The following is a 24,185-nucleotide window of genomic DNA, read 5'->3' as shown; positions in this document are numbered from 1 at the left end:
AAAAGTGAAAATTTTTAATTTAGATTCCTGTCAGTATCACAGATCACAAACAAGCCTGGCAGCTGTGCATGGCTATCAGCACTCCAAAATAGTAACTGCATCAAATGCATTTGTTATCTACCTATCTCTATGGCACAAGCTGTGAATTCCATCACTTTGGAGAACACAGACAGTTGCTGAGTGGTTCAAATTGTACTAAGGATAGTTTTTGATAATGGTGTCAGCTGCAAAAATAGATGCACATTTTGGAATATGAATAACACGCCCTAAGTATGTCTGATAAATGCTGCATATGCTACCTATAATTTTGCATGTTACCTATAGTCCTTGTGAGTTGCTAGTACCAGTGTTCAGTAGTAGTAAAGTCATCTATACTTCTTGTTAATGACAGCATTTACTATACATTATATAAGAAATATTTTCTAAGGTGGGAGAATGTATATTTAAGAACAGGATAAATGTTGAGATTTGTTTAATATATGGCTGATTACTTATCCACATAGCCCAAGTATCACTCATTACAGTAAGAGAGTCGCCATTCAAAGTATGTCAATGCGACTTGTATTTATGGTTAACAACTGTCCAAATTTTTTTCTGGACTGACATTGATGAACACAAGAATATGTTTGATTGATCACAGTAATATTGCATGACTATCTCTTCGAGGGGGGGGTTAATGCATACTTTATTCTGCACGCATTTTGCTTTCACATGCTTGTCCAGAATTTTCAACATGAAAATTTGGCAACACTACTTGTATATCCCCTTTATGAATCCAAACAATTCATAAGTTGTAACACAAGTTATAATGTTGCAAATCAATGTTGAAAGTTTTATTCATATTTAATTTGTACTTTCATTACAATTTCATGTCATTTGTTACTTTGTTGCCTTTTGCATTTATGTGATGCTGAATGGCACAACAATAGGTTTCACTGCTGAAGAAAAAAGTAAAAAAATTAATTTGGACTGCCTCTTTCAGCACACATGACTGACAATGGTGCACTGACATCAGCAGTCTGCATAGTATTTATGTGTTCCACAAAATATATTTCTGATGGTGCAAGTAGATGTGAAAAGAAAAGGTGTGTCACTTGAATGCACTTCTTGCTCCTATCGTAGTTTGGCATACCCACTGACTGAATTAATTTTACTGTCAACTTTTTTTTCTCTCTCATATTTTTTCTAATAATTTTAGCATTTGTGGTCTGTTCAGCAGCTCACAAATATGGTTCACTACCCAAAGAAAAAGTGAAAAAAATTAACATATGCTGCCTTCTGTAGTGCAAAAAAGCCTGGCAATGGTGTGCTTTTGTCATAACTCTGGACAGTAATAAGTGAAGAAATTCTGCCAGTCACATACCTACCTCTGTGGTACAAAGCCTATGTACAGTGAGTTTGAATAAAGAATGTAGATCATTAAGGGTTTGAATCCACCTGATAGATACTTTACAAAGGGTGTCAGAATGCCATTTCTTACACCATTTTGATTAGGAATGTAAACCTAAATAAAACGAGAAAGTACAAATATGCTTATTGCAAGCAATGTATTGGTAATGCGTACATAACTAAACTTTTCTATTTAGCATACATAATTAATGCTTCATATATAACCCTAAGATAATGTGTGTAAAATATATTAAAGATAACAATAAGGCTATTTAATTTGAAATGCACTTACATATGTATGATGGGCACAGTAGTTTTGTTATAATCATTATAACATCACATAATCTGAGTACATGTTTAGGGCAGTTATGTCTTGTGAAGTATGTTTGTAACACACTCCAACCTGTATTACTAAGGTGACCTTAGTAAGGTCATGCAACTCCATCCATCTGAAATATACTTAAAAACATAAATACTGCCTTTTACATAGGAATGCAGTCCCCAATCCCAGAAGTACTTAAAGTCATGAACTAGGAATTTGTATGTGATATGCTGAGAAAATTCCCCTATTTGTAGACTGATGGTTTGTAGAGTGTTGACTACAGCTGTAAGTCAAATTCTAACTTCATGGCATTTTATATTCCTATCATATAGATAGCTACAAATGCCTGTATTTCTCCCCATTTACAACATTGCGTTAACATGCCATTTGAATAGTGTAGCAAGACATCATTTGCAAAACCACTGCAGCCTAAAAATGGAGACATAGCAAGCCATTCATCCTGTTATATCTTAATATTGGTTGCACTCTCTGATGCCTTCTTGCTCACTATAGCAAGCATGTTATTGTACAAGGCACAAAAACTTATTAATAAGGAAAGTAAGAGTAACATACCATATGGATAGTCTTACGTGTCCCACAAAAAATACTGTTGCTCTTCTCTCTATCTGTATCTCTTTATGTTCACCTCTTCTGCTTCAGTAAGTTCCCACCATCCTTCAACTGTGTTATTAAAGTGTATGAAGTCACAATTTCTTTGTAGCATTATGAGATAATGTTCAGATCTGTAGACAGATTTTTGCCTACTTTCAAGGGTTCTAATCCAGTTAGTGGATAGTTAGTGGCTGTTTTTAGTACAATAGAGTACCTGTTAGCTGCATATTGTTATGAGCCAACATTATCCTGTTTCTGTCATACTCTACTTGGCCCTGCCTCCCTCTCACCCTGTCTATGTATCTTCTCCCTTCTCCGTCATTAGTATTCCTCCTCTGCATTTGCACAATGAGAATCACTGAGCATCAACTACGACTCAGGCTAAATGAAAATACACAGCTTATGGCAAACTCTTGCGAGCTTTTGCCTAGGGGGACATTACTCTTGCGTCCTTTCCATGGTTGCGCTTCTATGTATAGTCCAGTTAATCTACTTTTCAACAAGCTGAAGAGTTGAATTTACAGCTCACAGTTGTCAAAAAGGGTAATGAAGAGTAAAACATACATTCTCATTTTCTGAAATCTGCTGAAACATTGGACATTTGTGAAGTTTGGCTTCCAGCATGTTCTGTTTAGATAATTCTCAAATCTGTAGCATTTTCTTGGAATGCTCTCAAGTTTCAAATCCAGAAGTATGCAAAACTGTTTCTGAATGTTTAGCCTGACTCCTATGGCTCTAAATGTTGGCTACACCTTTCCTTAACACACCATTATCCTGCTGCTATATTAATGTGCTGCTCCCTATTGTGAAGCCTGTCTTATACTAATCTTGCATGAATAATTATGCTGATAAAGCAAACAGTAACACAACACAAATATGTGCAATAATGAAATACAAAAACTAATGTGTTATTATGTCTGTATTGTGTTTTCATGTCATCAATTGTCCAGCTCTTCCCACAACTTCTGTGTCATCCAGTAATCCTCTTTGATTCCAAAATATGTCCATAAGTAATATTTCCACCTGCAGTAACATGTTTGGTCCCTCATGTGTTTCATAATACACCTGTAGCATTCATATAAGGATTACCTAACTGTAAATATGACAAATGTGTTGACCATAACACATATATGTTCTGTATTCCAGTAGATTCATATGGTTGTATGAGTATAATGCTTCTTTGTATGAAAATTGGCAAAGAGCACCATAGGCTACTGTCAATTTCCACTGTAAGTTCAGCAGCTCAAGATATGAATACACTGGTTACTTCCATGTCTGTGTAAAGCTAATAATACATCGGAATAATTTCACTTAAGCTTGCAATGTGTAACATTCCAGTCAAGTGACAAGTTTTGCCTAGAACTGTCATCCAACATCAATATACTGAGATCTAACTATAGCAGCGTCTCTACAATGAAGTGGTGATGTCATTCTCTCAAAGATTGTGAAAGTCTCAATTGCAGTCAGATGTTTACTGTTCCACATGTGTTTAATGCAATGACCTATAAATTACATTACTAGATAGGTAGAATGTTTTAATTTCACAGTGGTGAACTTGTCTGTGTGGGTTGTCGAGTCAGCTAGGTATAAGTTCCTTGACAACTGAAATCAATCCACCCCTCCATGGAGAAACCTTTAGATAGGTAGCTGAATATCACATCCCTTATCCAACTTTTCTTAACTACAGATTCTCTTAAATGAATTCATGGTTGGTTTTCACACATTTGTAGTGACAACATTTACAACCCCAGAAGACTGTAAAGTCGGTTTAACACACACACACACACACACACACACACACACACACACACACACACACACACACACACACACACACACACACACACACACACACACACATATCGCCTTAGCAATACACAACTGATGTCATCTCTTCATAGATGCTGTATGTCTCACTTGTTCTCAGAATTCTCCTGTGGTGCTGCCTGCTGATAATGTTATTTATAGATTGTGTAACTAGATATGTAGGCAATTTGAGTCCATCATTGCATAAATAGTGTGCCTGTGATTACTGTCATATACAGTCGGTTACTTCACAACATCCATTATCTACACTATCTATTAGGAATGTTAAACTAGAAAATTCTATCATCCCCATGGAAAAATATTTTGGGAAACACAATGATTATATAATGCTTACATAACTATGGTATCTCACAGTTGAACTACAACTTCTCTGGTGGTGTGTGACTTTGAAACTGTACATTGTGGACTGTATGCCTACAGATAGGAGATGTGAGTCCAGCTGTGAGTTTGGCCTTCACTCTTATGCTATGTAGACTACTCTTCAAATACATATACACTTTGTAGCTGTACAGTGTTATTGTGCCGTTTGTCCACTTTTTGCATACACATCCAGCTAGTGAATAATGGTAATGTCACCTATTAAACTGTGCACTGTAAATGTTGTACAGCAATATGCCATTTGGCACTTGTGATTCAGGCACTAATATCTAGCTTATGATCTTAGATAGTTAGCGCAGATCTAGCCATTCCTGCTCAGGCTACATTGTATCAGTCTTATTTTGACTGTACTTCACTAACGCTGTTGTCAAACACATCTGCTGAGTACATGTGTAAATGTTGATTCCTCTAGCAAAAAGCTCTGATAATTTTCACACAGCAATGCTTTTATTCAGAAAAATGGTGATATGTGTTTCCATTTTCTTTATGTAGCAGTTGTAGTAACAGTCCTCCTCTGGTATAGGCTCAAGGGTTCATAGGTTGGTACTAGGCTATTGGCCCTAGGGCCTGTACAAGCCTAGCCATAACAATTCCCTGGATATTTCTTCCCACAATATTCAGTTCCCTGGACCCCTGTCTAGCAGGGTGACTGACGTGATCCCCAGGGTGAATTTCCTATCTCCCATCCATGATGAAATGAGACAGTATTCTCTATACTGTTGCCTTACTAGAGCAATTGTAGGCACAAATACTCCGTGCATCAATAATATGGTATAATGCCTTGAAATTCCAATATAATTGTAGTGACACTTTTACTGTGGCGAATTAAATTTCTACAATATCATGTATTTTCTGTTGTTCAAACCCCACATGCAGTGACTGTTAGCATTGTGTGGCCTTAAACTGTAATGTATGAATGACATCCATCACAGTTATAATTTGTATGTTTACAGTGAGATAGATCTTCCCCATCCATTTTATCTCAAAGAGATTGTTTACAACATATGCATATGATGTAATAAGTTAGCACAGGTGGAGTGTCACACTTGTGTTAAAACTTCCACTGAGGTGCTTGTGTTTCATCCAGCTTCCTACTGAAATGTTGGCACTCGAAATGCAAAGTGCCGACATGCCGAAAAAAAAGACAGAAAACACAACAGAATAGCAAATCAAGAAGATTGTTCTTCTCCTTAAAACTTATATATACCAACTGCAATATTGCCATACCTAGAAGAAAAGGGAATATTCTGAGAAATGGCCAGCTCAGACTTAATATATATAAGTCTGATCTTTCAGCCATTCAGGCTCAGTATTTTGGGACTCGCTCTAATGGGTCCCAACATTTCAAACAGTTACTGTTTCATCCACATGTCATTAGTCAGTAGATTACATAGCTTGCTGTTCAAGTCTAGAAAAAGGCAACATTTTATATGAATGTACTGACTTTACACAAAAAACATTGTATCTAGTTATTCGTATTTATTCTTACATTGGACAATGATATATATTCACATGTTGTGATTGGATGGCACTGAAATGGTTATTTGGGGCATATTGTGCTGTGACTGGCTTGTATAGCATACCTGCACAGGCAGAATGTGATTCACTTTTGGGGCAGTGTGTATACTGCATGATGGAAACAGTTTCCGTGACAAAGAAGCATTGATACTGTATTGCTCAGTGCTGTGTGGACAGTAACACGTGTTGCTCCTTTTCAGCATTCTGACTGAACCAGATTGTTTTAATTATATTTGTAACTCCTTTCTTAAATCACACGTTGATTTCAGTTATTTGTGACAGCCTCCATTGCTATCTTCTGTGGCACACACATTCTATACAGAGGTTTGTAGACAGCCAAATATCATACCCCTTATGATAGGGATGTCCTACAAGCTCTTCAGGGGTGGTCTTCATGACACAAACAATATCTGCATTTCTGTAGCATTCATGAGTGATATACATCTCTCTAATACCTGTCCTGGCATGTATTTGAAAATGAAAATATGCAAATGCTTATTATGCCATTCATTACTTACTGGCATTACTTATGTTTGAAATAATTATACTCTGAATTGCAAGTCTTCATTCAAGCATTTCTTTATTTCTGCAACTCTTTTTTTTCACACTTTGCAGCTTTATGGCAGATGAGGGCTTACATAAAACATTCCTTACTGTATAGTATGCTGCTTGATCATCAGAAAGTGTGATTCAGCCTCTATAATGACACTTTATTGTGTGTTGATGCTGTTGAATTAATGTTATGTTACTGTTCCCTCTAATTACTTGAGAGTATGACCAGCAGTAGCACAGCTAGAGTCGGGTGAGAGAGACAATTGCCCTGGGCAGAAAGCACTCGGTGGGATGAACAGCTGATTTGGAGATTTCTTTAATGCAATACCAATTTTCAAAAATCAGTACTGCATTTGTATTTATACCTGAGTGATGTAGCACTTCGTGTGTGGTCTAAACTCTAACAACTGCTTACTAAATTAAAGCATGCAGTTCAATACAGTTTAAAAGAAACAAAAAATCTGGGTTTTTTTTTTTTTTTTTTTTAGTAAAATCTGAGTGATGTAGCGCTTTTTTAAATTTGGAAACTAAAGCATGAGTGCTGTTGCACTCCGTGCACACAAGATATAAACTGTAGCAACTGTTTACTGCATTTGTTGCAGGCAGTTTGCTGCAGTTCAAAAAGGAGACATTTTATTTTTAACTAAAGCATGAATTTATATTAAACTTGCATGAGATTATGAAAATAATTAATCATTAACTCATTCCCTCTTATGGAGCTCTTTTAAATCTGTACTTTTAAATTCCAATGGATGTGGGCTGATTATTTAAACAATACAGTTATCACCTCACAGTTCATAAATAATCATATCTATAGAACCATAAATTATACTAGAAAACTCTAAATATCAAACCATTCAGTACCACAAAAGGGAAAAAAACTTGCAACAGTCAACGAGAACCAGAGAAGGAAAAAGTATATTACCAAACAAATTTCAGTAAATCATAATTTATTCAAAAACTCTCAACACATCTAGTGCTTTCATCCAGTGTGACTTCCATCAAAACAACATGTTGTATTTAAAAAAATATATATAAGCTATGATTATCACATTACTCAGGCTTCGAGCTATATAAAGCGAAAATTTAAACCAACAGTCCCCTAAAATCCATTCAAAGTACTCAGACCAATAAATACTACTCTAAAACACAATAAACCTGCCCATAATGAATACCATGCAAAAATCTTTTTACTTAAATAAATTAATATATTCACTTATTTTGTAAGTGCTAAAAGTATTTAGAGTTGTTGAATAACTTATGAATGTTAAGTTGTCAATCTCGCCTTCATTCTTGCTGGATGGATCCAGAGCCGATCCTCGGCTCCGACTCGGCCTATACTAAAGCTCGAGAACTAATTTTACCGGCTCGAGGCAACCCTATATCCCATGATGCTAGGCGGTAACTACCCAGATCTCATTTGCCGCTTTCGCTAGCGAGGTCAGTAAGAAAATTTAAGAAATTTTCTAGTTTTTCTCTCTTAGATTCCCCTTATTTTGTCTAAAAGGCTAGTTTTATCTTTATTACTACCTTTTTCACCTTTTAGTCCCTCTGTTTAATCCCTTATCCCAAGTTATACTCCACACCCTAGGTTAGGCCTTAGGCCCTTCTGTTTTCTTCTCAGTCCTTTCCAGGGATTCTTAGCTGTGCGTGTGGTTTTAATTAATTGTGTATCCTTTGTCTGTTTGAGTGTGTGTGTGTAGATTCTAACTTTCAGAATCTTGACTTTTTTTGACAGCATAATGTTGAAAGACACGAAGGTCTCAGGCTTCAAGAAGTGTGATTCGTGCTGTCAGATATCACTGACAGACGGTCACACTTCTTGTGTTTATTGCCTGGGACCCCTGCACCTGCAGGACTCTTGTTCTGTGTGCCATGCATTCAGCCCAAGAGTCCTGCAGGAGCACAGGAATAAGTTGATTTTGAGGAGCTTATTAAAGCCTGAAGGTTCCCCGGCTAAGTCTTTGCCAGGGAAGCCTTTGAAGCCATCCAAACCATCGGCTCTGTGCTCTAAGCCTTCGGCTGGTGGCTCACCTTCTGTGACATGATCGGCTCCGGCTGGAGCCGATACATCTATATCGCAGCTTCCTGCATTGGCTCCGGCTGGAGCCGATGCCTCCAAGACTCAGTCTTCACAGTTGACTCCGGCTGGAGCTGACGTGTCTACGGCTCCATCGGCTCCACCAGTCTCAGTATCCTGCACACTTAAGAGGTCTAGATCTCCATCTCTGGAATCTATTCATTTGGCTCTGAAATCGCCTTTACTCTCAGAGCGGAGCCATCGGAGCCATTCCTCTTGGTCTTTCAGGCTTTCCGACCATGACCTTGAGAGGGTAGTCAGCAGACTGTTAAAGTCTCAGACACTGGCCCAAATGCTTCATAGCCCGTCTCATCAGATGGTGGCTACATCCATACAACCTATGATTCCTCCTTCGACTCTACCCCTGAGTTCGGATTCAGAGATTCTCGGAGCCGCGACCGTCGTGACGTCGGAGCAGATACCTCCCCCTTCAGCTCCTTTGTCTGCTCTGATCTCGTCCATGGTGCCTTCCTTGGAGGGATCCAGGCGCTTGGACGTCCTCGCCGGCTCCGAGGGGGCGAGTGGCATTGGACCCTTGTCCGACCCCGTTCTCCCTCTTGGAGCATCGGCACTGGTGAGTTCGGCCCCGACATCAGCTTTGGAGCTGTCCCTGTCGGTGCCGGCTGGGGTTCCTAGTTCTTTGGAGCGGGAGCCCTCTGCCCTGCCTGATACGGGCGCCTTCGAGGTCATGAGGAGCGTACTGGCCCCAGTGCCTGCTCTATGGTCAGCTCCATCAGCTCCTCCCACTGTAGTGCCTGCTGAGGTCTCTGCCCACTCTCTCGCCCCCGGCTGTAGAGATCCAATGCCTCAGGTTTCCCTACTGGGAATATCCTCCTCTTCCGAGGTTTCTCCTGATCCGTCAGGTGAACCCCCGCATAAGAGGACATGTAAGAGGAAGCATGTGGACTCCCCTGAGTCCATCACATCTGATACCAACTTGAATGAGTCGGAAGGGTCCCCAAGGTCCCCCTCGGAGGATGTCTCCTTTTCTGACATCCTTGAAATCCTCAAACAGAGGGGGAACTGGTCTACCCCTAATCCTTCTGAGGATGAGTCGGTTTACCTAGAGGCGTTTGGTTCTCGCCCTTCCACCTCCTGGGTGTCTCCACCCTTCGACCCCCTTATGGAAGTGGTGGTGCGGAAGGCATGGATGGCCCCTGATTCGATGGAACCCACCCCATGGAGGCCTTCCAAATTTATCACAGTCCCTTTGGATAAGCAATTTTTAACTAAGGGTGTCCCAGTTGATGCCATGATGGTGGCTGCAGCCACCAAGAAGGAACTGGCTGATCCTTCAGTGCCTATCCATCTGCCTAATAAGGATTTTAGGTCTATGGATAGGTACGGCAAGCGGATGTTCTCGTCAGCGACCTTTGCCATGCGGTCGCTGAATTACTTATGCCACTTCACCCATCTTCAAAGAGATATTCTTAAAGAACTGGGTGAGGTTCTACAGGATCCATCAGCTGCTGGGTCTCAGGACAAAATCAACTCGCAGCTAGGAACCCTGAATTCCATTGTCAACTCCTCCATGCGGCTTATTTCCTATGCAGCCGATGGAGCGAATAGGGCCGCAGGCACAGGTGTGGCTTTAAGGCATCATGCCTGGATGCGGCTTTGCAACTTCGCAGACCCCTTCAAGGCGTCCTTCACTAACTCCCCCTTTGATGGTTTAGTGTTGTTTGGACCTCAAGTGAAAGAGACCTTGACCAGATGCGAACAAGATGGCAAGACTCTTTCTGCCATAGGAGTCCGTTTTTCAACCCCATCTAGACCATATCCTAAGGGTCAAAAGGGTGGAAAAATGTGGTTCCGCAAATCACAAGGAGTCATGCCTGACGCAAGAGGTCAGTTTCCCCCTAGAGGCAGAGGGGGGAACAAGAACAACAGATGCCGTCCAAGAGGCAGAGGGGGTCCGCAGAATCAGGGTAGCAGAGAACCTCTTTCTGACAAACCCTTCCAGCATCCCTGAGGTCCACCTTCGGATGCAGTCGGGGGAAGATTATCGCTGTACCCACAAGCCTGGCTCTCCCTCACTCAAGACAAATGGATACAGTCGATCATATCCGAGGGTTACAAAATCCCCTTTATCCAAACCCCAACTCTACAAAAAGGGTCCCTCCCAGACGTTCCACCCAGTCTAAGGGAACAAGCAGCACTAGAAATATCAAAGCTGCTAACAAAGAGAGCCATCCAGCCAGTCCCAGCAGACCAACTAGGATCCGGAGTCTACTCAAAGTTCTTTTTAGTACCAAAAAAAACAGGGGACTGGAGGCCAATATTGGATCTCAGCAAACTAAACAAGATTGTAAAAAGAACGAGGTTCCGGATGGTCACTCTACAGTCCATTTTACCCCTTCTGGGCAAGGACAATTGGATGTGCTCAGTGGATCTTCAGGATGCATACTATCACATCAAGATACACAGGCGCTCCAGAAGGTTTCTCCGCTTCCGGCTGGGGGCCAGTCACTATCAATTCAAGGCCCTGCCCTTTGGTCTCAATACAGCCCCCCGAGTGTTCACCAAATGCATGACAGTGGTTACGGCTCATCTCAGAAGTCAGGGATTCCATGTTTTTCCATATCTAGATGACTGGCTCCTTACTGCCACCACCCCTTCTGGCCAGAGATTATACCATCCAAACTTGCAAAGGACTAGGTATCTCCATAAATTTCGAAAAGTCTGCCTTGTCGCCTTGTCAGTCTATTACCTTCATAGGTGCCACCTTGGACACTGTACAGCTCTCAGCAAAGTTAACAGAGCAGAGGGTCTTAGATATTCAAAATCATGTTCACGTTCTCCTTCAGAGCAACAGAATTCAGGCCAAGTATGTTCTGAAAGTGTTAGGTCTCATGGCAGCAGCCATCACGCTACTTCCCCTTGCCCGCTTTTACATGTGGCTCCTCCAGTGGATGCTTTTCTCCCAGTGGTCCTTTCAACAGCTTCCTATGACACACAAGATCTTAATAACTCTATCTTGCAAGAAACATCTGTCTTGGTGGATGGTCTCCCCTCAAGTCCTTCAAGACAGACCATTTATTCCCCCCCCCGGTCGCCACGGTTACATCGGACACCTCCCTGATCGGGTGGGGGGGGGGCATTTTCAGGGCAGGACAGTCCATGGCACATGGCAACCTTTCGAATGCCACTTGCACATAAACGTCCTGGATATGAGAGTAGTGCTTTTAACATTGCAAGCCCTCCAAGACTCTCTTCCCCTGGAGACTATTGCAATTCAAACGGACAATATGTCCGTAGTGTGGTATATCAACAAACAGGGTGGAACCAAGTCCTATCCCCTGTGTCGAGAAGCACTCAGACTTTGGCAATGGGTGATCTCTTCTCAGCGGTTTCTGATAGCAACGCATATCCCCGGGAAGTCCAACATCATAGCGGACAGGCTGAGCAGAGCTATTCTCATGCCCCACGAGTGGTCTCTCAAGCAATCTGTGACGGAGGAAATTTTTCGGAAGTGGGGGTTTCCTTGCTGTGATCTTTTTGCAACACCACAAAACAACAAGTGCCTCGACTTCTTCACTCTCTTCCCCCTTCCAGGCCATCCCCCCAGAGACGCTCTAGTCCACGATTGGCCTCGGGGACTTCTATACGCCTTTCCCCCCTTCCCATTAATCACACAGATAATTCAGAAAGCTACCACCTTGAAAGCCAAGATGATTCTCATTGCCCCTTATTGGCCTCGACAGATATGGTTCCCGTTCCTGCATCGTTATCTTTTGGAGCAGCCTTGGCATCTGGACCCAATGCCAGATCTTTTGGCCCATCAGTCAGGGCAGCTGCACCAATCCCTCCAATCTCTCAACCTCACAGCTTGGTTGCTCCACTTCTGTCCCTAGCCAGGCTTCCCATGATCTCAAATTGTGTCCGTGATATTATCGTAGCTTCCCTTAAGTCTTCCACCAGAAGGATCTATGCTAGTAAATGGCAATGTTTTTCCTTCTGGGCAAGGGCTAGGAATATAGATCCCTTCACTGCTCCAATACACTCGGTTTTAGATTTCCTAGCTGAAATTTTTCATTCAGGATCTTCATCCTCCACAGTAAAAGTTCAGTTAGCAGCCATTTCAAATTTTCACATAGGCCTGTCGGACTCCAGCATCATGTCCCATAAGCTTTGCAAAGCATTCCTTAGAGGTATCTTTTTACTCAAGCCCCCAATCAAAGAACCCCCACCACAGTGGGATTTAAACTTAGTTTTAACATCCTTGATTCTCCCTTCCTTTGAACCTGTGGCTTCCTGTTCTTTGAAGTTACTTTCCTGGAAGACACTCTTCCTAGTCGCCATTACATCTGCTAGGAGAGTATCTGAACTTCATGCCCTTTGCATTCGTCCTCCTTATTTAGTTTTCCGCAAAGACAGAGTTTCTCTTAGAACTAACCCATCTTTTTTACCCAAGGTGGCTTCCCAGACAAATTTAAATCAATCTATTGATCTTCCAGTTTTCTTCCCTAATCATTCAAACAGGGCAGAGCAAAAACTGTATTGCCTGGATGTTCGTCATCAGCTCCGCTACTATCTGGACAGAACTAAACAAATCAGGAAATCTGATCAATTATTTTTATCTTATGCAGAAAGTAAAAAGGGCCTTCCGGTATCCAAAGTAACCCTGTCTAGGTGGCTGTCTTCTGTGATTACCTGTATTTATCAACTCAGAGGTAAAGAATTGCCTTCTAGGCCAAGAGCCCATTCAACCAGAGCATTAGCTACATCAACAGCCTTTCAAGCTAGATTACCAATAGATACTATCTGTGCGGCAGCCACATGAGCCTCTCCTCATACCTTCGTTACACATTACAAATTGGACATGGCCTCCAGAAACAGGGCAAATTTTGGTTTCACCATTCTCAAGAGTCTGTTCCAATGAGCCACCCAGGATGAAGGTGCTAGGGACGCAGTCCCATCCAGCAAGAATGAAGACGAGATTGACAACTTAACATTGAGAAGTTATGTACCTACCATAACGTTCCATGTTAGTTGTCTTCTCTCGCCTTCTTTCTTGCATCCCGCCCACCATCCCCCTAGCCTGGACAGACTGAAAGGATTTCCCCTTCTACTAAGGGGCCTTACCTTGCACTATTTTAAGCCCAAACAGGTTGCCCTGGGGTAGCTACTGCTTCAGATAGTGACATTTGGGGAGTTTCTCCTTTCTCCTTCTCCTCCTGAGTTGGGAGACTAAATTGGCTAATTTTTTTTCAGCTACCAAACGAGATCTGGGTAGTTACCGCCTAGCATCATGGGATATAGGGTTGCCTCAAGCCAGTAAAATTAGCTCTCGAGCTTTAGTATAGGCCGAGTCGGAGCCGAGGATTGGCTCCGAACCCATCCAGCAAGAAAGAAGGCGAGAGAAGACAACTAACATGGAACGTTATGGTAGGTACATAACTTCTCATTTATTGAAATTGGTGTTAATACGTGCTTTCCTTCTCTGGTTCTTGTGGCTTGGCAGATTTTTTTTTTTGTTTTTTTGTTTTTGTTTTTGTGGATTTGGTTCTCCCGCAACTGGTCTTATTGCCTTGACTTGAAACTATTCAGCACAAAATATTTTTACAATTGTTGCATTCATTCAGTTCTGGATCTTAAAGTGGATTTTATAAGCCACAATAAGCATGGTAAGTATGAACTTTGTAATGTTGTATAAACAGCTTACAAAATCACAGTAACCATTCAAGCGAAACATATACTGTCAGTTGCATTTTCTTCATATTGCACTGAGCTTTCATATGAGGCTAAGCAGTTCTGTTTGGGTCACTTGTTTGTTGAGATATTTAGTGAAATATAAAAATTATTACAATATAAGCTAATAGCATACAAATAATCGTCTTTATCTTTTTTAACTGCACTAGACACAGTTCAATATCAATATAGTTCTGTTTAACATCATGTAAACTTTAAGAAGAAATATTCTAATACCTTGTATGACATTTAGTTTTGGAATTATTACTGTAAATATGAACAAGCAATATTTGACACATAGAAGCATTAGAAGGATGTAACCACAGAAATGCCTGGAGGTGTTACTAGGCTGTAATGAAAGTCAGGAGGGGGGTGTTATGGTTTGGCAAAATATATTAAGTATTTAATAGAATCATAATAAACAACCCTTCTTTCCTTTTTTATTTTCCATCTAAAATACTAACGAGGGTCCATTTTAAAAAAGATGGTGTAATTTTGGTGAAATGGATATAGTGCATTTTTATTAATTTAGAAATAATTTACTGTACATTCACTATGAAAACCTAATGTTGGCTTCTGCCGATTTGACAAATTACAAACATTATACAGTGGTTTTATTCACAGTAACTGCGGTGGTGGTGCTGCGGTAGCGTTGTCGCCTCACAGTTAGACGTTGCCTGTTCGATTCTCAGTTAGAGCGTCTGCTGTGTGGCGACATGTGTGAATGGGCATTCCTTCGTTGAAGGTTGTGCATTTGGCCCGGTAAGCCAGTACGTAAAAATCTACTGCCAATCATTAGTGGACCGGAGTTCCGCTGTGGCGACCACTAAGCGGGAAAAGTGGAAAGACTTTTATACAGTTGTTTTATATGTACAGATGCTAAGTTCACAGCTACACTCTGTTCTTCATACTATGATTGGAAACTTCTAGTATTCTTGTAATGAGGAGGCTATTTCATTTTGGTTATAATATTATACTTAAGCATCTAATTCTATATATAGTTTCACTACTTGCATTCTATTGAACCAACAGTTTAGTGCTATTTATTTATTAGCTACACAGTCATTCATTCTACAAACTCAAGATCTTTCATAATGAACGTGAATATCTTTCAAGCTTTCAGACTACCACAAGTCAATAAATGATCATTTAGTGAGAGTCATTATAATACAGCTTATCCCTTTCTATGATACAGCACTTATTTCTGTTTTATCTCTAACATGCATTCATTTTCTTTCTTCAGATGTATAAACAATGATTAAAACAGCAGTAAATAGACTGGATACTCATACATGGATGATTTGAACTGCAAAGCATCGTCTGTGACAAAAAAAGTTTTCTGACGATTTACGTTATGTATTGCTGAATATCTGATATTAGATGTAAGAAGGTTATGCACAGTAAAACAAAAAAGAAAAGTTGTATATATTACATTTATATAGCTCACTACAGCCTAGCAATGCCTGCAGGTGTTTTTGCAGTTACATCCTCTAGGTATCAAACATTGTCTGTTCATATTTCCATTAATAATTCCAAAACTATGTAGCAAACTACTGAATTATTTCATATTAAAGCTCATAGGAAGGGCAACACAACTGCACTAATGTTTGACATCTACCTAGTTCTGCTAAAGAAATATTAATTGCTGCTCATTTTATTAATATTGCCACAATTTTCCCATTTCTAAATATCTCAACAACCAAGTACACATGCAGAGCTCATAAGAAGTACACAGATAAGCAAAATGCTGCTGATAGTATGTCTTGTGACTTTGGGGTTACCGAGATACTGCAAGCTGTTTACAAAATATTACAAATTAATATGCATTATGTTTATTATGGCTTATTAAATCCAGTTTAAGATATAGAATTTAAAGGACATTAGCACTACAAAGATTTATTTGTGCTGAACAATTTGCCATTTACATTTCTTTAGTAACCATTATGGTTCAGAAGATATGAACATTTGTTTTGACATGTGAAGACATACGTTTGTTTTGTCAAAAAAAACCAGGCTCCAGTCATTGGAAGTTAGGTACAAACACCCAGAGCTCCACTGGAGTGAATGATATAGTTTTGTGGACACTTACTTTGTATTTGTGTTGAACACATATAGATGTATATTAGAATTTTGCTCTCATAAGAAAAAATGTAGATAATTAATACAGGACTATTATTCATAGACTTAATTAATATGCTAAGATGTTTGAATTAAGGTTTTAGGTGCTAAAGTACTCAACTGAAATTTATTTTCTATTTAAACTTTTAGTCGATAAAGGTCATTTGAAAATGAGACAGAATGGAAATGGTATGCATTATTACGATTCACATTTTTGTTAATAATTTTATATTTGTATTTTGTCTGCTGCAGTGACATGGAGGGAAAAGGTCTAACTATGGCCCAGCCAACCTGGGCTGGATTAGCAGCTCAGGTGACTGAATGAGAGGCACAAAAGGGATTGGCATGGCCAATCAAGATGGGAGGGTGCTCACTGATATACTTCCTAAGGGGAGCCATAGTCCAAAGAGGGGAGATGCTCTCAGGTGTAATCAACAAGCAAAGGGGATGGGTTGAAGACAGTGGATAGGACATAAAAAATCCCCCTGTGGATGAAAGTATGGACAAGATGAGTCTCTGGGTCACCATCAGAATCCACAACAGACCCCAGCAAAAATGGAGTAAGTTTGTGTGGGAGATGGAGAGTAACTGATAGCACCCTGAGTGGACATTGGGTACTGGGCGTCAAAGCAGGTAAAAATGAGGTCTGATGGGACCAAATAAATAAATACTTTTATATTTGTATTTTGATGCTATGGTTTTAACAATATTTCAGAAAATATTTTATAATGTGTCAACATTTTTCTGGGTCATGTGTTGTGATACTTGTCTTTTAAATATGGTAAAATATGTTATTTTGAAACACAGAGAAAGTACACTTTATGAAACTGACCCACTAACCCGGATTTGGGAAAATTTCTAAAATTAAGACAATGGCCTTTATTAATAATAAGGTGTTCAGTTAATGCTAGGTGGCTTTATTTTTATTGATAGTACAAACTAAGCAAAAGGCAGCACAAAAAATATACAAATATTGGTCTAGCAAATAAAACATCCTAATACTTTTAGTATGTCTTGCCTAGAGAAGCATATGATTCTGTAGACTGGGACCATTTATTCCAACTTCATTTATAATCAGATTCTCAAATATCCTTATTAGAAAATTTTCAGCGATTTATGAAAATGTCATGTTGACAGGTTCATATGTTGATTTTACAAGCTTGCTGTCTGCTGGTCATCTCACAACTTACATATCATAATTTTAAGCTTCTTACCCAATACTGAGGTTTTTTAAAGAACAAATAGAGCATTTCTTATATAAAGTTGGAGATTATTACACAAATGTATGCCTGCTAAAACTTTTTATCTTATTTTAAAATTATGGTCTACTTATGATTAGTCAGTCTTCCCAGTATTTAAATTCCCATCAGTCTTCCCCAATATTGAAATTGCCACCATTCTAAAAGAAATGTAATATGGCTGTGCCTACTTCTTTGTTACTTGGGACGAACTCAAATAGATGGGACAGCAACAATTCATCTAAAATACTAAAGAAAATATGTTAGTGCTGGTCTAGTCATAAAACATCTTATGAAACAAAAGATCAAACCTTAAATTATTTACCTGCAAAATGTAATGCCCATAAGAAAACAGAAACTATTTGACAGCTTGGTGTCAGCTAAACACTTTGGAAACAAAATATTATTCCCTCTGAAGAGTCAATAGAACGCCAGATTATGAAACATAGAGAAGTTCCAGTTCTGAACAGTTGCAAAATGAGCCTGATTTCAGAATAAATAAATAACACTATCATTCCACTTTTCTCAAGAAAGTTTAAGTATTTAACAAATGTATATGATCTTTCCTGCTTCTGTTAACATATAATAGGTGATGAAGGACAGGATCTTTTATAGAGATTTCAATACATTTCACCCATGAATGTAATGTGCAGCTATTTATCTTTTTTTGTGAAATGAAGTTCACAACTCTGCATGCATTGCACGTTTTCAAATTCTATCAAAAAGTAAGCTTATATATTACAACAGAGAAGCATACTGAAATCTGTATAAAGTACAGGAATTCTTTAACAATTTACTATATTAAACTACAAAATTATCTTGATATCAAAGATGAAAATGACTTGTAAGGAATTTGTAACTGCATTAGAAAACTGAAAGGGAAATTATATGTGCTGTTTGGTCTGTAATGGGTTCAGGCAACATTCCTGGTGGATTGTACAAGACAATCAAGGAAAACCTAACTATGCACCTTAATTGTAGAAAAAAAAACAATATTGAGTAGTTTACTGTACAAACCTGAGAAAAAAAAACTAGAAAAACATAACAGATAACTATACAAAATGATTGCATCTATAAATGGTTGCAGTATAATTGGTGGTGGTGTCACTTCTAAATGCAAACGATAATAGACACCATCAACCTGGCTTGTGTTCTCTATAAACTTCTGCATATAACCATAATGTAACTATATCAAAATTATGCAGGGAGAACAGTTTTTATCTATGGAACTGTATGGAGCTGTTAAAGAGAGAAAGTTTATTTTGCATCTTACAGCATTGTTTGAAGATATAATAGAACGTAGAAGAAACAATTGATGAAGGAATGGTAGTACAGACTGTTTATTTTTACCCTGCAAATCAATCAGTGCTGTTCTGACTAAGGAAATATTTGAGAAATTAGATGCAATAAATATAAATCCATAAACAACTCCACATACAGAACACTTGTTATGAAATGGGATGCTGCATTAAATGTTGTGAACCTGTCTCTTTGAATGTCGATTAACAGCTGGGACCCTCAGGCTTAGTGCAGGGATAATTTGTTTTTGTATAACACGTCTTAGGTATAAACATTGGGAACTGGATTCTGGATAATGAGATATCCTGATGATTCCACATTGGATAATATAAATATTTCAGTAAAAGATTCAAAAGATTTCCAAAATAATTGACAGAAATATAGACTGGCTGCAGTAGTAATTAATGGCTGTATCTTTAATATCAAAAAAGCATTGCCATAACTGTTAGACCCCCCCCCCCATAAAATCACAGTAATAAACTAAATGGTCATTAATAATAATGACACCATTATTAGATATGTGAAGGCAATAGCAAATAATTTGTACTTTTCACACTGTGAAACTTGTACCATCATTAAAGAGCTGCAAACCAATCCAAATTGGGGTGTGGGGGGCTTAGCCCCCCACCTAGTCTGGTTTTATATGGTCCAGTTTACAATTTAGTATGCTGAAATTCAGTATTATGGATTTCAGTCAAGTGACTTTTCAGTCTTTTGAAATTTCAGTCTTAGGGTTTCATCATTAAAGAGCTAGGCACAATGACAGGCAGGAATTTATACTTTGTCCACTGCAGTGGTCATACAAAAAGATAATATAAAATATCTAGTGACAATGGTAGATAATTAAATGTTTAAACACACAAAAGAGCTGAAAGAATAGCAACTATATTAAAACAAAATGTTTTATTATTATTTTAAAATGAACTGTGAAGACAACTGAAGTGGTGGACACAAATGTCTTCTAGGCTAAAATAGTCTGAAAATATGATGCCTGTATACAACCAGAGAGGTGAACCTCAGACCATTAGTAATAGTAATTAAACAATTAGACTGTCAATTAGGAACACAGAAATGAAAGCTAATAACCAAAGAAACTAATGGAAATGCACAAGAGCAAAGCGAGGGTGGGGCAATGGAGAACCACCCCTGAGGCAAAGTGTTAGGAAGACGGTCAGGTCTTCAGTGCACAACCACCATTCAGAATACCTAAAGCTCTTTAGCGCTCCATATGTGGAATTAATTGTAGCATTTCCTTGCTCCTCAAGGAGTGTAGAAAGAGAAAGAAAGAAAGAAAGAAAGAAAGAAAGAAAGAAAGAAAGAAAGAAAGAAAGAAAGAAAGAAAGAAAATAAGAAAGAAAGAATAGATCTGACTGATGATTGGAGACTAGATTGATTGAAGATCTTTTTTTTTTTATCCTCATCTTTAAATTTGTATGGGGGGGAGCAACATGCATCAGAATAACTAGGCCTCTTGACATGCAATATACATGTTATGTACTTAAACACTCCAGAAAATTAAAGTAAAAATAAAAAACTGGGTAGCACAACTAAGGGATGAAAAAGCCTATATGTATACATTATAGACTAAAACTACTACAACCAATAAGTAAGGGAATAAAAGCTGTATGCATAATTAGCAATTCACATATATCAGAATATAATAAAATAATAAATATAAAAACTAACACAACTATATGTGTGTATGTGTATATAGTAATAAATCATGACATCATACAGGGAAAAAAAAACAAAATCTCCAAACCTAACCTCTCTGAAACAACATAAACAATTCAAATCCTATATAGAACTAATATATATATACATATATATATATATATATATATATATATATATATATATATATGTGTGTGTGTGTGTGTGTGTGTGTGTGTGTGTGTGTGTGTGTGTGTGTGTGTGTGTGTGTGTATGTAAATATATCTATGTATGTATATATATATATATATATATATATATATATATATATATATATATATCCCTATCATATGAATATATATATATATATATATATATATATATATATATATATATATATATATATATATATATCCCTATCATATGATAGAAAGCTCATTTGACTGAAACTCATTTGACTGAGATCATAAGACTGAAATTTCAAAAAATTTCAAAAGACTGAAAAGTCACTTGACTGAAACCCATAAGACTGAAACCCATAATACTCAATTTCAACATACTAAATTTTAAACTGGACCATTAAAACCAGACTATGTGGATGGCTACATCCCCCACACACCCCAATGTGAGGGGATGTGCCCCACACACCACTCTAACTATATATACTAACTCTAGGATTACACTACAGTGGGGAAAAGGGCATAGTAGTGACAGCATGTAGACTACGGTAAGGCACGGGAAAGGTATATGACCTTTTCCCCACTGTAGTGCAATCCTGGAGTTAGTATATATAGTTAGGGGGATGTGGGGGGCACAGGCCTCCACATTATGGGGGATATGGGTGGCATAGCCACCCACATTGGGGTGTGGGGGGCTTAGCCCCCCCATCTAGTCTGGTTTTATATGGTCCAGTTTACAATTTAGTATGTTGAAATTCAGTATTATGGATTTCAGTCAAGTGACTTTTCAGTCTTTTGAAATTTCAGTCTTAGGGTTTCAGTCAAATTTATTTTTTATTTATTTTACATTTGTTGACCAGGCTAGTCCAGCTGGATATATGTCCATTTTCAGTGGAGGCCCGGGGAGAAAAGCTCCACAAATTACAACAACATAAAAGGTCAAGACAAAGACAATAACAGTATAATTTGGTGCATAAGTTTTAATAATTATAGTACAAGCCTAAGATTATATATTTTATATTTCAGTAGGAAAAAGGAAAATTTTATCTAAGAATAGATGAATAAGACTAATACATTTGTATTAGAAATGGTGTAGTACAAATCTTTATAACATGTTACAAAATTAGATACACCTAGTAATTTATGATAAGAGATACTAAGGTCTCACAAAAACCTAAGAAAGAAAAACACTAGAGATCAATAGATAGAGTTTAGAAGAACAGCAAACAAGGATAGATTTCTGGTGTTATTTAACACATAGGTTGTGATACTATATGAAGGTGTTTGATCATTCCACAGTATATACTTATTTACATGAGAAAAAATCGTAAGGAAGGTTAAGCTCACTAAAAATTAGTGAGACAACACAAGATCATGATAGGCTAGGAATTGTGGGAGTCTAGTTAATAGTTAGGTACTTAGTCTGGGTTAACACAGGGGCATAGCCAGTGTGATTTGAGGTAGGGTTTAAGCTTGCTTTTAAATAAGCTGACAGAGGATATTGAGGTTAGCTGGCTTGGGAGGATGTTCCAGGCTTTACCTACTGTATTGGAGAACAAGGTGTCACCAGCTAAGTTGTTGGATTTTGATATTTGTACAAGTAGGTTATTAGCTGAGTGTAAGGTCTTGAGGTTATTATAGGGGATGACTAGGGATGTAAGTATGGGTGTATTTTGAGGTAAATACAGGATCTTATGGGCTACTATTAATTGATTGAAAAGTATTAAATTTGGCAGCTCTAGCCATCCTAACTGATTCAGATTGATACAGTGATGAGTTCTATAGGAGGACCCAGCTGCAAATCTGGCAATATTGTTATAGGAGGATGTAAGTTTACTCAGATTACTTCTACATATTTTGGTATAGATAGGGGAGGCATAGAGCAAAGTAGAGATGAGGTGGGTACGAGCAATAATAACCCTGGCTGGAGGTGTAAGAAAGGGTTTTATTCTATAGAGGGAACCTAGTTTCTTGTTTACTATTTTTATGGTGTTATTAATGTGAGGTTCAAAGGACAAGTTATTATCTATTAGTACCCCGAGTAGTTTGGTGGTTGGTTCCAGAGATATTATAGTTCCATCATTTGAAGTAATAGTAAAGTTAAGTGGGGAGGTTCTGTGGGTGGGGGTAAATAGTAGCATTTTTGTTTTTTTGAGGTTAAGGATAAGACATCTTTGTAGGAGCCAGTTTTCAACTGTACTAAAGGTCATTTGGGTTAGTGACTGAAGTTCTGATTGAGAAGCAGCAGCGCATATGAGTGTGGAGTCGTCAGCGTATTGGATACAGTCAGCTTGAGGAATTACAGAATGAAGGTCATTTGTAAAGATGGAGAAGAGTAATGGGCTTAATATAGATCCTTGTGGGACCCCTAGAGTGACTGGGACGTGGGAAGATAAAGTATTTTCCCATAGTACAGCCTGTTGCCTGTTATGCAGGTATGATTGGAACCACTGTATATTATGGTTGTCCAATGACAGGTTTTTGAGTGTGTCTATAAGGAGGTGGTGATTCACAATGTCAAATGCTTTGGACAGATCAATAAAAACAGCTGAGGATAGAGTATCAATATTACGATTGCTGTTAATATGGTTAGTGAAGGATAAGAGAGCAGAGGTGGTGCTATGAAATGGTCTAAAGCCATGTTGACAGGGTGCTAATAAATTGTGATCGAGTAGGTAGGTTAACAGTTGTATGTGTATACATTTCTCCATTATTTTTGCCAAAGGAGATAGAATAGCTATGGGCCTATAATTGGACAACTCTTTGGAGTTACCGCCCTTATGCAGGGGAATTATGTGAGAGAATTTCCAGATTAGGGAATAGATCCTTCAGAAATAGTTCTGTTAATGAGGATGGATATGGGGTAGGCTATGACTTTAGCAGCCTTTTGCAGGTATTCTGCAGGTAATTTATCAGCAGAGAGAGTAGTGGGTTTAAGTTTCTGTATGAGGTTGCAGATAAGTGAAGTGGGCACTGGCTGAAAATGAAATTGATGAGAATTATTGGTAAAGGTTGTGGCAGAGCCTGGGATGCTAGGGGATAGCTGGTTGGCTAGGGATTGTATGGTTTCAGTGAAAGAAGTATTAAATGAGTCAGCTATTTGGATGGGATTGTTGTGATCAGAGCCAGAGGGAGAGGGAGTACTTGAGCATCCAGGGTGTAGGAGGTTATTGATACCTCGCCAGAATTTTTGGGGATTATTTTGGTTGGTTTGTTGTAGTTGGTAGTAGTAGTTTCTTTTATCGACTAATATGGCTTTTTTTGTTTCATTTCTTAGCTGTCTGAATTGCAGGTGGTCTGAGGAGCTTTTTGTTGAGTGCCATTTGGCC

This window comes from Protopterus annectens, chromosome 4.part0, assembly GCF_019279795.1.
Source record: "Protopterus annectens isolate FY-2018-M chromosome 4.part0, PAN1.0, whole genome shotgun sequence".
Taxonomy (NCBI): Eukaryota; Metazoa; Chordata; order Ceratodontiformes; family Protopteridae; genus Protopterus; species Protopterus annectens.
Note: the sequence above shows the minus strand (reverse complement) of the source record.